The sequence below is a fragment of the Mauremys mutica genome, chromosome 1, assembly GCF_020497125.1.
Source record: "Mauremys mutica isolate MM-2020 ecotype Southern chromosome 1, ASM2049712v1, whole genome shotgun sequence".
Lineage (NCBI taxonomy): Eukaryota > Metazoa > Chordata > Testudines > Geoemydidae > Mauremys > Mauremys mutica.
The window spans coordinates 298,346,173-298,357,980 of record NC_059072.1 but is presented as its reverse complement, the minus strand read 5'-3'; the positions used below and the strand labels follow the sequence as shown (position 1 = coordinate 298,357,980).

General features: G+C 40.1%; 1 long non-coding RNA gene across 1 annotated transcript in view; it reads right to left on the bottom strand.

Moving 5' to 3' along the window:
• Nucleotides 1-595: 595 nt before the first annotated feature.
• Nucleotides 596-11,808, bottom strand: part of LOC123376962 — a 30,007-nt gene continuing 18,794 nt past the window's right edge. The window contains exons 2-3 of the long non-coding RNA XR_006582009.1: nucleotides 9,291-9,475; nucleotides 596-690 (exon numbers count right to left, since the gene is read on the bottom strand). This is a non-coding gene — a long non-coding RNA (uncharacterized LOC123376962). The remainder of the gene's footprint in view (nucleotides 691-9,290; nucleotides 9,476-11,808) is intronic.

Sequence of the window (11,808 nt, the reverse complement as noted above, 5' to 3'; positions counted from 1 at the left end):
ATGGTTGTTACCATGTAAAGTAGTTGGCACTCAGCTAACTAATCAGGTGTGATTACAGTTTTACGACTTGAGTATTTGTGCCTATTTTTAAAAAAAAAATCTTACTGTGTGTTTCCAGAAATGAAAGTAGAAACCACATGAAAAAAAGAAACAAAAATTTAATATGCAAACATGACAGGCAGCAGGTCCAGTGGGTGGAGCAGTAGACTAGAATTCAGGATGACCAGGATTCTGTTCTTAGCTCCACCACTCACTTTTTTTGGAACTTTGGGCAACTCACCTTACCTCGCTCTGTACTTCCATTGGTGGGAGTGATAGCCATGGTTCATTCAACCCAAAAAATTTGGTAATTTTACTCTGTGCGACGTGGTGTCATGAAATAAATAAATGGAGACACAGCTGTTCAACCGATAGATGGCTGGCACAAATGGTACAACACAAGAGTGCTTTCACTCAAAGCTATACTTTACTTGGTCTTAAGAATTTACACACATCTGCAACAGGTTAGTAAAATACCCCAACCCTCAATGATCACGGAAGATGGGTGTGGCTCTCAAGTGATACAGCAGCAGCCTTCTGATTGGCCCATCTTTCAGCTGCTGTTGGGGAACCCAAAATGTGTCCATGAAGAGATTCCCCAAGAGTCTAAACTTCTCCCCCGCTTATTTATCCTTGTTGGTAAACAATGACCTGTAAATCAAGAAAACTTATTAGGCAAGCAGTTTCAAAAGCTAAAAAAGAGGTTTCCTCAGATTACTAATTAGCCAGATGTGTTCCTGCAGAGTATGCATGCCTTCAGGTGCTGACAGACACATCCCAGAAAGCAAATATAAATAAGCATCTTGCTTTTCTCCTAAAACACAGACCCTAGCACATCCAACAGAGATTTAATCAGGGAGGGATGCAGGGGAAGGCAAGGTTGAGCAAGAGCAGGGCTTCTCAAACAGGGGTCGTCGCTTGTGTAGGGAAAGCCCCTGGAGGGCTGGGCTGGTGTGTTTATCTGCCCCATCTGCAGGTCCGGCCGATTGCGGCTCCCACTGGCTATGGATCACTGCTCTGGGCCAATGAGGGCTGCTGGCTGCCGCTTCTCACCACCCCCATTGGCCTGGAGTGGCGAATCGCAGCCAGTGGGAGCCACAATTGGCTGTACCCGCGGATGCGGCACATAAACAAACTGGCCCGGCCCACGAGGGTGCTTATACTGGCAGGCTGCAGGCCAAAGATTGCCGATCCCTGCTTTAAGCTAACCCCCAAGAAAGCTATTTTGGGTGCTTAATTTTTGGAGTTGCTCTTTTAAAATTTAGCAAAAGTCTAAGTTCCAGATGTATTTTCTTCCTTTTTTTTTTAAATAAAATTTACCTTTTTTAAGAACAGGATTGGATTTTGGTGTCCTAAGAGGTTTCTGCATATGCTGTTTGATTAGCTGGTGGCAACAGCTAATTTCCTTTGTTTTCTTTCTGAGCTCTTCCCCAGAGGTAGAGGGGGAGGTGAAAGGGCTTGAGGGTACCCCACAGGGAGGAATTCCTAAGTGGTCCTTCCTGGGTCCAAAGGGTTTGGGTTTTTTTGGTTTTGTTTTTTTTGGCATTTGGGTGGTGGCAGCATTTACCAAGCCAAGGTCAGAGAAAAGCTGTAACCTTGGGAGTTTAATACAAGCTTGGAGTGGCAAGTATTATTTTTTAGAGTCCTTGCAGGCCCCCACCTTCTGCACTCGGAGTCACAGAGTGGGGATTCAGTCTTGACAGCTCCCTTTGTGGTCACCCAAACCCTCTCCTCTCCTGGTTTAGTCCTGCTAAGCTGCACAGCCCGTATAAAAAGGCCTGCTAGTTTTGGCTGCTGTTAGCAACATGGGCGGCAGGTGAACCTCTGCTTTGTGGAGGCTAGGCTGCTGGATCTGCCCCTTCCTCCTGAGGTATTGCCCCCACACGCTAGAGCCCCCAAATCCCCCCCCCCTTACCAGGAGAAGCCCTAAGGACACGCCCACCTCCCTCCCCCGTGACTGGAGGAGCCCCAGCCACCCACCCCAACCACACCTGGCTGAGCCCCCCATGAGCACAGGCTAAGCCTCCATCCTGCCTAGCTACTGACGCCTCCCTGGCCGAGCCACCAGCCCTGAGCACTGGGCCATTGGGCCGAGTGCCAGCCTTTCCAAACCACCAACCCTCCTACCACTGAAGCCCCCCACCCAGCAAAGCTGGAGTGGGGGCGGAGGCGGTGGAGTGGAGGACTTATCGGCAGGCAGCAGCAGCAGCAGGCAGTGGGAGCGTCAGGGAATGGGGGGGGGGTCCAGGTGTCTGGCGGTGGGTCTGTGGCAGCTGCTCCAGGGAAGACTTAGCCTTCCCTGGCCTATTATATCTGCCACCCATGGTTAGCAACAAGTATGATAATCAGTATTACACTATAATGGTCCCTGATCTTTTATTGGTCCATCAAAATCTCCCCATACTGGAGCATGGGTGAATAGCTAGATAGATAGTTTGATAGACTGTAAATTCTTAGCATCAGGGACTGTCTCTTACTATGTGTTTGTACAATATGCAGTACAGTGTTGCCTCAGACTTAGTTGGGATCCATAGGTGTTAGTTGTATAAAAAATTAATTCCCAGATAAATAACCTACATTCAAATGAATTTAAGGTGCAGAGTATGAATCAGGCCTTGGCTACACTGGCGTTTTACAGCGCTGCAACTTTCTAGCTCAGGGGTGTGAAAAAACACCCCCGAGCGCAGCAAGTTACAGCGCTGTAAAGCACTGTAAACCCCCCATTCCCTGACACCCCCACTGCCTGCTGCTGCTGCTGCCTGCCGATAAGTCCTCCTTTACAGCGCTGCAACTTTCTCACTCATGGGTGTGAAAAAACACCCCCCTGAGTGCAGCAAATTACAGCGCTGTAAAGCGCCAGTGTAAACAGTGCCCCAGAGCTGGAAGCACGGCTCCCAGCGCTGTAAGCTAATCCCCTCAGTGAGGTGGAGTACCTGCAGCGCTGGGAGAGCTCTCTCCCAGCGCTGGCGCCGTGACCACACTCGCACTTCAAAGGGAGCGCTCCTGCGGTAGCGCTTTGGAGTTTCGTGTATAGCCAAGTCCTCAGTAACTTAATGGAACAAAATACTTCAGGGATGCTGTATTTACCCCAAAACTAAGAAATATAAACCAAAGAAATTCAGAGTTAATGTAAGAAATGCACAGATAAGGAATTCAAACAACTCTAACTCTGGTTCTGTATTGATGTCATCCAGTAAGTATACAATTTCAATTAAGGCATTCTAGTGTTTGTAGTCCCAGATTAAACTGGTTTTAAAGACACATTAAATTGTTTTCATATATTCCCCCCTCATAATGTCAAGGCAAGGCAGAGTTGAGGGTTTTTTGGGTGCCTTAAGTGTGAATTTCTTACCTGAACAAGTTTGGATTGCTTTATTTGTACAGCACCTCGCACAATGGATATCAATTCCAGTTGGGACCTCTGGGCACTATCATCATTCAAATAGTAAATAATAATGTTTAAAAATAATTATTAGTCTCTGGCCACATACGCACAACTGTCATCAGGTATACAGCACACTGACTGCATAACCAGAAGCTCTTATCACTTGAACTAAAGGAGAATCTCTGATATATAGTGGTATTGAGGTTTATAATGTTGGGTATGTTTAATACTCCATTCAAAAGGAGAATTGTGGACACATGGGAAATTTTATGATTCACTTTAATGGGAGCATAATTTTCCCTATGACCTAGTCAGCCTACTATATTATAGAGTCCATTCTATTAAAGTATACCATATTCATATCTGGTTTGTATTGGAGCACAGGTCGCATCCAGATTCAATAGGTCAACTAAACTGTAGTCAAAGGGGCCACCGATAACCTGTAATAGCACCCTCTGCCCTGACACCACAATTCTGATCCCAGCCCAGTGCAGTTGAGGGGATAGGAGATGAGCCTGCCCTGCACTCACTCTTCAGCAGTGGCTTCTGTCCCATGGCTGTTACAACCCAACACGCAGGGTTGCAGTGCCACTCAGATTTGGTAGTTCAAGCTATTTTAATGCAAGAGAAGAGGCTTCTGTGCTGGAGCAGCCTGGGAAGGGGTTATGAGCATTCTCTGGAAGAACTCTACCACTGCTTAAGGCAGGAATGGACCATTGTGATCAAAAGTCTGACCTCCTGCATAAAACAGGCCATAGGACTTCCCTGAATTAATTCCTGATTCAAGTCCAATATCTATGGTTGAAGTACAGCATATTTTTTACAAAAAAGATCTAATCTCGATTTAAAAATTTCCAGTAAAGGAGAATATTCCGCAACTGTTGGTAAGTTGTTCCAGTGGTTATTTATTACCTTTGCTCTTAAAAATTTGCATCTTATTTCTATTCAGAATTTGCCAGACTTCAACTTCCAATCATTAGTATTTATATCTTTGTCTGCTAAACTGTCACATTTCTGTTCCCTGTGTAGGCACTTATAAACTGTGATCAAGTCAGCTCACAACCTTGCTTTTGTTAAGTTTAATAGATTGAACTCTGTGAGCCTTTTGCTATAAGACACGTTTTGCAATCCTTTAATCATTCTTGTGGCTCTTCTCGGAACCTTCTTCAATTTTTCAACGTCTTCCTTGAAGTGTGGATGCCAGAAAAGGACACAGTATTCCAGCAGCAGTCACACCAGTGCCAAAAACAGGTAAAATAACCTCACCACTTTTACTGATATTCACATTTGTACATCCACAGCTTCACACTGGAAGCTCATGTTCAATTGATTATTCACCATGACCTCTAAGTCTTTTCCAGAATTGTTGCTCCCAGGGATAGAGTCCCCCATCCTGCAAGTATAGCCTACATTCTTTGTATCCAGGTATACGACATTACATTAGGCCATATTGAAATACAAACTGTTGCTTGTGCCCAGTAAACTGTACAAGTCATCTGTTCTCTTTTTTTTAACCATTCCACAAATCCTTCAAATTCTCAGTAATGATTTTATGTTGCTTTCTTCTAGATCATTGATTAAAGAACATAGGGCAAAGAATCAATCCCTGTGACACCCCTCTAGAAACATATCCACTTGATGGTTGTCCATTTACAGTTACATTTTGAGACCTGTCAGTTTGCCAGTTTTTGATCTAATGTTGACTCTGCCATGTTGACTCTGTATCTAGATTCTCAATCAAAATGTCACAACCCGTAAGTTGTTCAAGGGTGGGTTAAATTGGATTGTACACCATGTTTGTAGGCATAGGAGGGACACAGTGAATGGATGGATGTACATATGTGAGAGAGAAAAACACAATTAAGGATATTTAAAATAATGGATTTTTCATAATTTAATGTCACTAAGTGCCCTGTTTTTTGTTGTTGTTGTTTGTTTGTTTGTTTTTTGTTTGTTTTTTTGGTATGAAGACTGGTTGGGTAACTATAACACAGAAAAAGTTCCAAGTAGTATCCTCAGATCAGATAATCATTACCTGTACCATCACTATTTATGTGTCCCCCATCCAACAGCAAAAAGAAAAAATTAGGAATTATATGCTCAATAGCTAGCCAGATGGCAAAACAGACATATGCCACTCACTACTGTAAGGGACTGACATTATATATACAATAGCCACCCAAAAAAGAAAATGTATGATTGATAGGTGACAATCTAACCCTGAAAGGGAAAGAGACAGTTATTAACAGTTTCAAATGCCACACACACACACACACACACACACACACACACACACACACACAGCTGCATTAAGTGAATGATGGCTCACAAGACAGCAATACGACTTGGCTATTTGTAATAGCTATGATGGGCAGGCTTTAAAATGTATATCTAAAAAGGAAAAGCTGTAAGCAATCATCATCATTCAACAATTTTGCCTCCATTTTCAGAAGTTTAAAGAGTCATTTGTCTATTCCTTTTTGTGACCTGTACGCTGGTGAAAGTAGCCTCAAGGTGTACATTTCAGTCACCATAAACAATTATCAGCATCTTGGGGGAAAAAAAGAACTCATCAGTCATTCCCAACACTTTTTTTAATACTTGGGCTCATTTTCCATTTTAAAATAGGTAATAACTAAGTAACACTTTCTGAATACTGCTCCCCACTGTGAGTGGGTGTTGGTTAGTGTTCAGTGATTCAACCTATGCCAAAGTTTAATCACCAACAATTATACTTATAAAATGGATACGGAGATGGAAAATAACATATCGAGTTTTGTTTGTTTTTTTCCCTGTAATTAACCAGCTGGTGGAAATTATGACTATCTTATTATGTTTTTAATATTAAAATAGTTTGGATGTATTAAAAAGATGAAGATTTATAAGAAGTGCATTATTCTTTTTCCTAGTATTATATTCTGTTTGATTTAATTTCAAATAACAGTTTCAAAAAGAGGACAGACTTGCTGTTTGTTTTCCTGCCCTGTTATTTTAAAAGCAAAATTGCAGAGGAATCAGTCTGGCCTCTCCATTCAGACAAATTTAGAAAATGGGTGTGCAATTCTGGGCATCCACATTTAGAGGCCCTCCCCATTTCATTTATTTACCTATCCTTGATATCTCACAAGTCAAAATATCTTCTCTGCCATTAACACATGGAGTCCTCCATTACATGATGATACATGTAATGAAATGAAAATGTTACAAATACCAAACATTGCAGATGACAGTGTTAATCTGCTAATCATATTTCAGCCAGTCTCTTGGTATAGTTTTAGGTATGCTCCAGCTCTCAGGACTCTAACAATGCAGAAGCAATTCATAAAGGCACTATGACATTCAGTATACTTTTTCATGTATTGGGCTGCTCATGTTAAAAGACCACAATGCCTTTATTAAATCAAAAGTGGCTTTCTACAAAAGATTCAGGCTCTGATCCAGTAAGTTACATAAGAATGTGTGTAACTTTAAGCATATGAGCAGTCACATAGATTTCAGGGGGGCTGTTCATGGGCTTAAAGCTAGGAATGTGCTTACGCACCTTGCCGAATCAGGGCTTAATTGCTTAAGTCCTGCAACTCTTTATCAGGCTATAAGAAGATTTCTAAATCCAGAAAGACCAATTCTGTCAGTGTATTTATGCAAAAGTTTTGCAATTTTATTATTTCATGAATAAGCTCTCAACTTTGAGAGCAGACTGTATATCATCTTAGTCTCCTAATTACAACATGGAAATGTTTCAGCAAATTTTAAAGAACATTCAATAACACCTGTTTTGAAGAAACCCTCCTCATCAGCTGAGGATATGTCTAAATTTCATCCTGTTTCAGATGTACAGTATGCTCTCTCTCTAAGGTGCAGTGCTTCAAAAAAAATAATAATTCAGACTCAATTATAAACTCATTTAATTCAATTCAACCTATCTGAACAAATTCATTCGGGTTTCAGAATACCTCACAGCACAGAGGTGGCTCTACTGACAGTGTACAATCATCTACTGAATGCAGCTGACTCAGATTCCTTTGCACATCTGGTCTTTAAATTGCTCTGTGGCATTAAACACCATTAAACATGGAATTCTACTGGCAGGTTTAGAATCCATTATTAGGATCTCAGATACCGCCTTTGTCTGGTTCCAATCATAGTTGAAATGTATGCTGTTGACAGTCTCCATCAGTGGCTTTATAGCTAGAGATGGACCCAAACTAAAACCCCACATCTATATAACCCCAGACTTTGGGTTGGCTGAAAAACAAATGTGAACTTTGTAACTTAGGCACATCTATTGCAACATATATATATATGATCAAAACTCCCTCTGCTATGAAGTACCCTCCAGATCTGACTTAGGTCTTCTTTCCTTTTGCATGCACCTGTTAGCGCTTCATACCATTATGAGGAATTATGACTGGAGTTTTCACTGTTACTAAAGAAGTAAGAGAAAGCAAATATCTACTAGGTAATCTTGTCCATTGTCTTGATATATTAAGTCAAGCTAATTAATCTCCCTGGCAATGTAAATATCTACCATATTAGGTCATGTGGCTGCAACTAAGATGTGAAAATTACGCATATTTATCTTATTCTATCATTGTACTATTATTGATTATCATTATATTTATTATTGTGGCATCAAGAGGCCCCAATCAGAATCAAGGCTCCATTGTTCTAGGTGCTGTAAAAACATAGGGCTGGATTTTGCAACCCTTTGTGGTGCTGCTGAGTAAATGAGTAGCCATTGATTTCATTGCTCACCAACATGAGTCAAGGCTACACCATACAGTTACTAGGAAGGTAAGTTCTTTGCTGTAGTTATTGTACTTAACCTCGAGATCTACTTTATTGCTTTTATGACATACAGCTAGAGAATTATATGAAAAGTAACCAAATGCAATTGAAATGTTGCAAGTTTTAAGAGCTGCAGGATTGTGTTCAATGTTAATGCTTACTGACAGTTTGAACTATGTCCCTTGGAAGGTGATGGTGATGGTGACATTACTGAAAGCAAAAAAAAAAAAGTGTATAAGATAGCTGCTGGATAAGAAAGCAAAACAAATCTGGGATGTGCCCCGTAAGGGCTGTAAAGAGGAATGGGGTTAACATTCATAACACATGAAGAAAGGAAATTCTCTCAAAAACTAAAGAAACAAGGGTTCATTAGAGTCCAGTTCTCTACTCTAAGTTTAGGGAGAAAGAAAATATATTGTTAAAATACATTTTTTGTGGAATAATTAATATTAATATGAACAAGGAAGCTGCCTGGATTTCAGTGGCAGTTCAGGAAGTATTAACACAAATGTGGGATTTTTTTTCCAGTTGGGAGGAGTTTTTTTCTTTTTCTTTTTATGCGTACACCTTGGGTGAAAAATATTCTTTTTTATTACCCAGAGTCAATTCTGTGTTAAGAATAAAGAATAACCCCTCAATAATAATAATAATAATAATAATAATAATCACTGAATAGTTATTAACAAATAGTAAATTAAATTGTAGATAGATGCTAATGTGAAAATAACTTGCTAGTCTGCTAATCAGTGCTACATGAAAATCCAAGAGAGATGACGAGGTTAAGTAGCAAATTCTGGGCACATACTGCAAGAACTCCCATTGACTTCCATGGGAGTAGGATGTTAGGTTTGTGCTAAGGGAGAAAAAATAAGTCATCTGAGATTCCTCAAGCCTAATACCTGGGATAACTTCTCTAGTCCAACCTTCTCTTGGATGGCAATTAAGTACTGATCCATAAGTAATAGCATCAAGGGTGTTGTTCTCTTTATTGCCTGTTTTCACTGGGGACCCATCTATATCATCTTCTGTCATGCAGCCATACTGGTTGCTTCAGGCCTCCATCTTACAGCCTGCTTACCTGCTCGGCCTCTCTGCTTGTCATCCAGACCCCTTGTCCTGGAGCTCATGCTGCGTGCTACCTTGACCTTGTTCCACCGTCAACAGGCTTCTGTCTCCATCCTGCAACACGTACTCATACACCAGAATTCTGTCTTCTCATCTCCTTTGCCTCATCTCTCTGACCTGAGCTTCTCACTTCCTTTCCTGAACAATACAGAATGTTAATCAGGATCTCTGCCCACCCCAGGATTACCTAAAGAAGCTCATTCTTTTGGTGACAATGGTGACATGGGGTGGTAGGCAATACTCAGGAATGAGTCAAGAGTTTCATTAGAATTGTACTGTAAAGTACCATGGCATTTTTAGGCTGAAGACATTATATACATCATTATGTTGCTGTTGAAAATATCTCCAATGATTGTTTACCAAAAAAAAAGCAAAAATGAATGTCACTCTCTTGCTGAGACTCTATACTCTTTGCCAAGTGTAAGCCTGCAGCAATTTTGTAGCCCAGTTATAAATCCCTGAAAAGCACGGTTTATGATGAAAACATTGACAGACCTAACTGTAATTGCACAAACACATCACTACCATGAAGACTGTAAATAAAAAATAATAATAAAAAAAAATCAATATTGTCCTGGTCACAAAATGTGTTGTTGTCCTTGTCTACAGCTTAAAACTATGTTCTTCTTTTTGTCTGGATTTGTTGTTTTGTTTGTTTGTTTGTTTTTTAAATACAATAGAATAAAATATGGGCATTATAAGGTAAATATAACGTATGAATGAATATTTTGTAGATATTACATAGGCACAGAGGGTGCAATTCACCCCACTGTAGAAAGCAGAACTGAAAAAAAATCTGTCAACATGTTTTTTTCAATGGAAAATTGATTTTTCAATTAAATGGAAATTTTCACTGAAAAAGGCCATTTTCATTGACATTTTTATGTGTTCATGAAAACACCTGAAAAATATAGACAAACAAATTGAGCAAGTGCGGGGGGTAGGAGGGGTAGAATCATTTCTCAACCTGTTCTAGAACAGAGCCAGCACAAGGTGCACACCCCACATAAATTCTAATTAAATCCTATTTTGAGGACTTAAATGGCATTTAAGTTGTGCTTAAGTCATGTGCTCATTCTACAGAAGGGGTGAACTTTGTTCATAGTGCTAGTTTATATTACAAAGATTTTGTCAGCATAGCTATACTGGCAAGACTCCCTCCTGCCCCCCACAGTGGACATGCTGAGTATACTGGCAAAATAAATTAATTTGCCAGTATAGTTAAACCACTTCCTTGAATGACATAAGCTATAAAGGCAAAAGAACTTTGTGCCAGAATAGCTGTGTCTACAAAGGGGTTGTTGCCAGTATAGCTATGTTGGTTGGACTAACATAGCTGACATAGCTACACTGACAAAACTTTGTAGCATAGATGCGGCCTTACTATAATACATGCACAAATCCTGACTTTCTATCCCAACTTCTTTGACAGTAGCTGCAAACTTCATATTTTGAATTGGTTTCTAAGACCTTTCTTTCCTTTAGTGAAAGGACGTCTTCTTTGGAATGGTTTCAAAAAAGATAAACTGATTTGTACTGGAGCTGAAAAAGTACGTATGGAAATTTGTTTCTACCTTTTCCCACATGAGGATGGTTTCCTCAAAGTAACGTAAATTGCTGTAGTTATAACTTGCAGCTCCCATTACTGAGTCTCTTATGGCTCTAAAAAGGACATACCACATTTGTATGGTTACCTAGGCCTGAATGTAATTTCACTGCAAACAGATTTGTATTAAAGCAGATAAATCTGTAACAGGCATCCAGACAGGGCCAACTTCTCCTCTCATTTACATGGATGTAAATCCAAAGAAACAACAATGACTACAGTGGAGTTACTCCAGCTTTACACCCCCTAAATGAAAGCAGAATTAGGCCAGATTAAGTCTCCAGTACAGGTTTAGTTTTTCAACACTATGATGTTGAGTGCAGTTTTGTACCCCAAATTGCACTGGGTAATTGTAGGCAAAGATATGGAAATGATGGCAAATGAAATGCATATCTTCTACTGTCAGGCCATAATGCGATCGCATTATCTTATTGGTAAAAAATAAGAGAATTTTGTATTGCCAATGCATTGGTGTATCGTAACGTTTTATCAGATTTGTAACTAAATAGTTGCATTGCACAGTAAGGTACTTGGAAGTATCAATATATTAGTATGTGTCTGCATGTTTGTTTATCAAACTCTGGCATATATATTTTATTACTACAGTTACAATTGTGCCACAAAGAAAGAAAAGATAAAGATGTCAAACTGTGCCAAGAGTGGCAGCCAATATAACTGATGAGACAAAATTGGCACTTAGAGTAAATATGTTTAAGTGTGGTCTCATTCAAAACTTCATGTTTATAAGTGGTACTGGAAGCTTGTACTGTTGTACCATTCAGAGAGAAACTGAAAGAAGAAGAAAGAAGGCACGAAGAAAATGAATTGAGCTTCCGAGTTCTGAACCACAGAACTGGCATCAAAC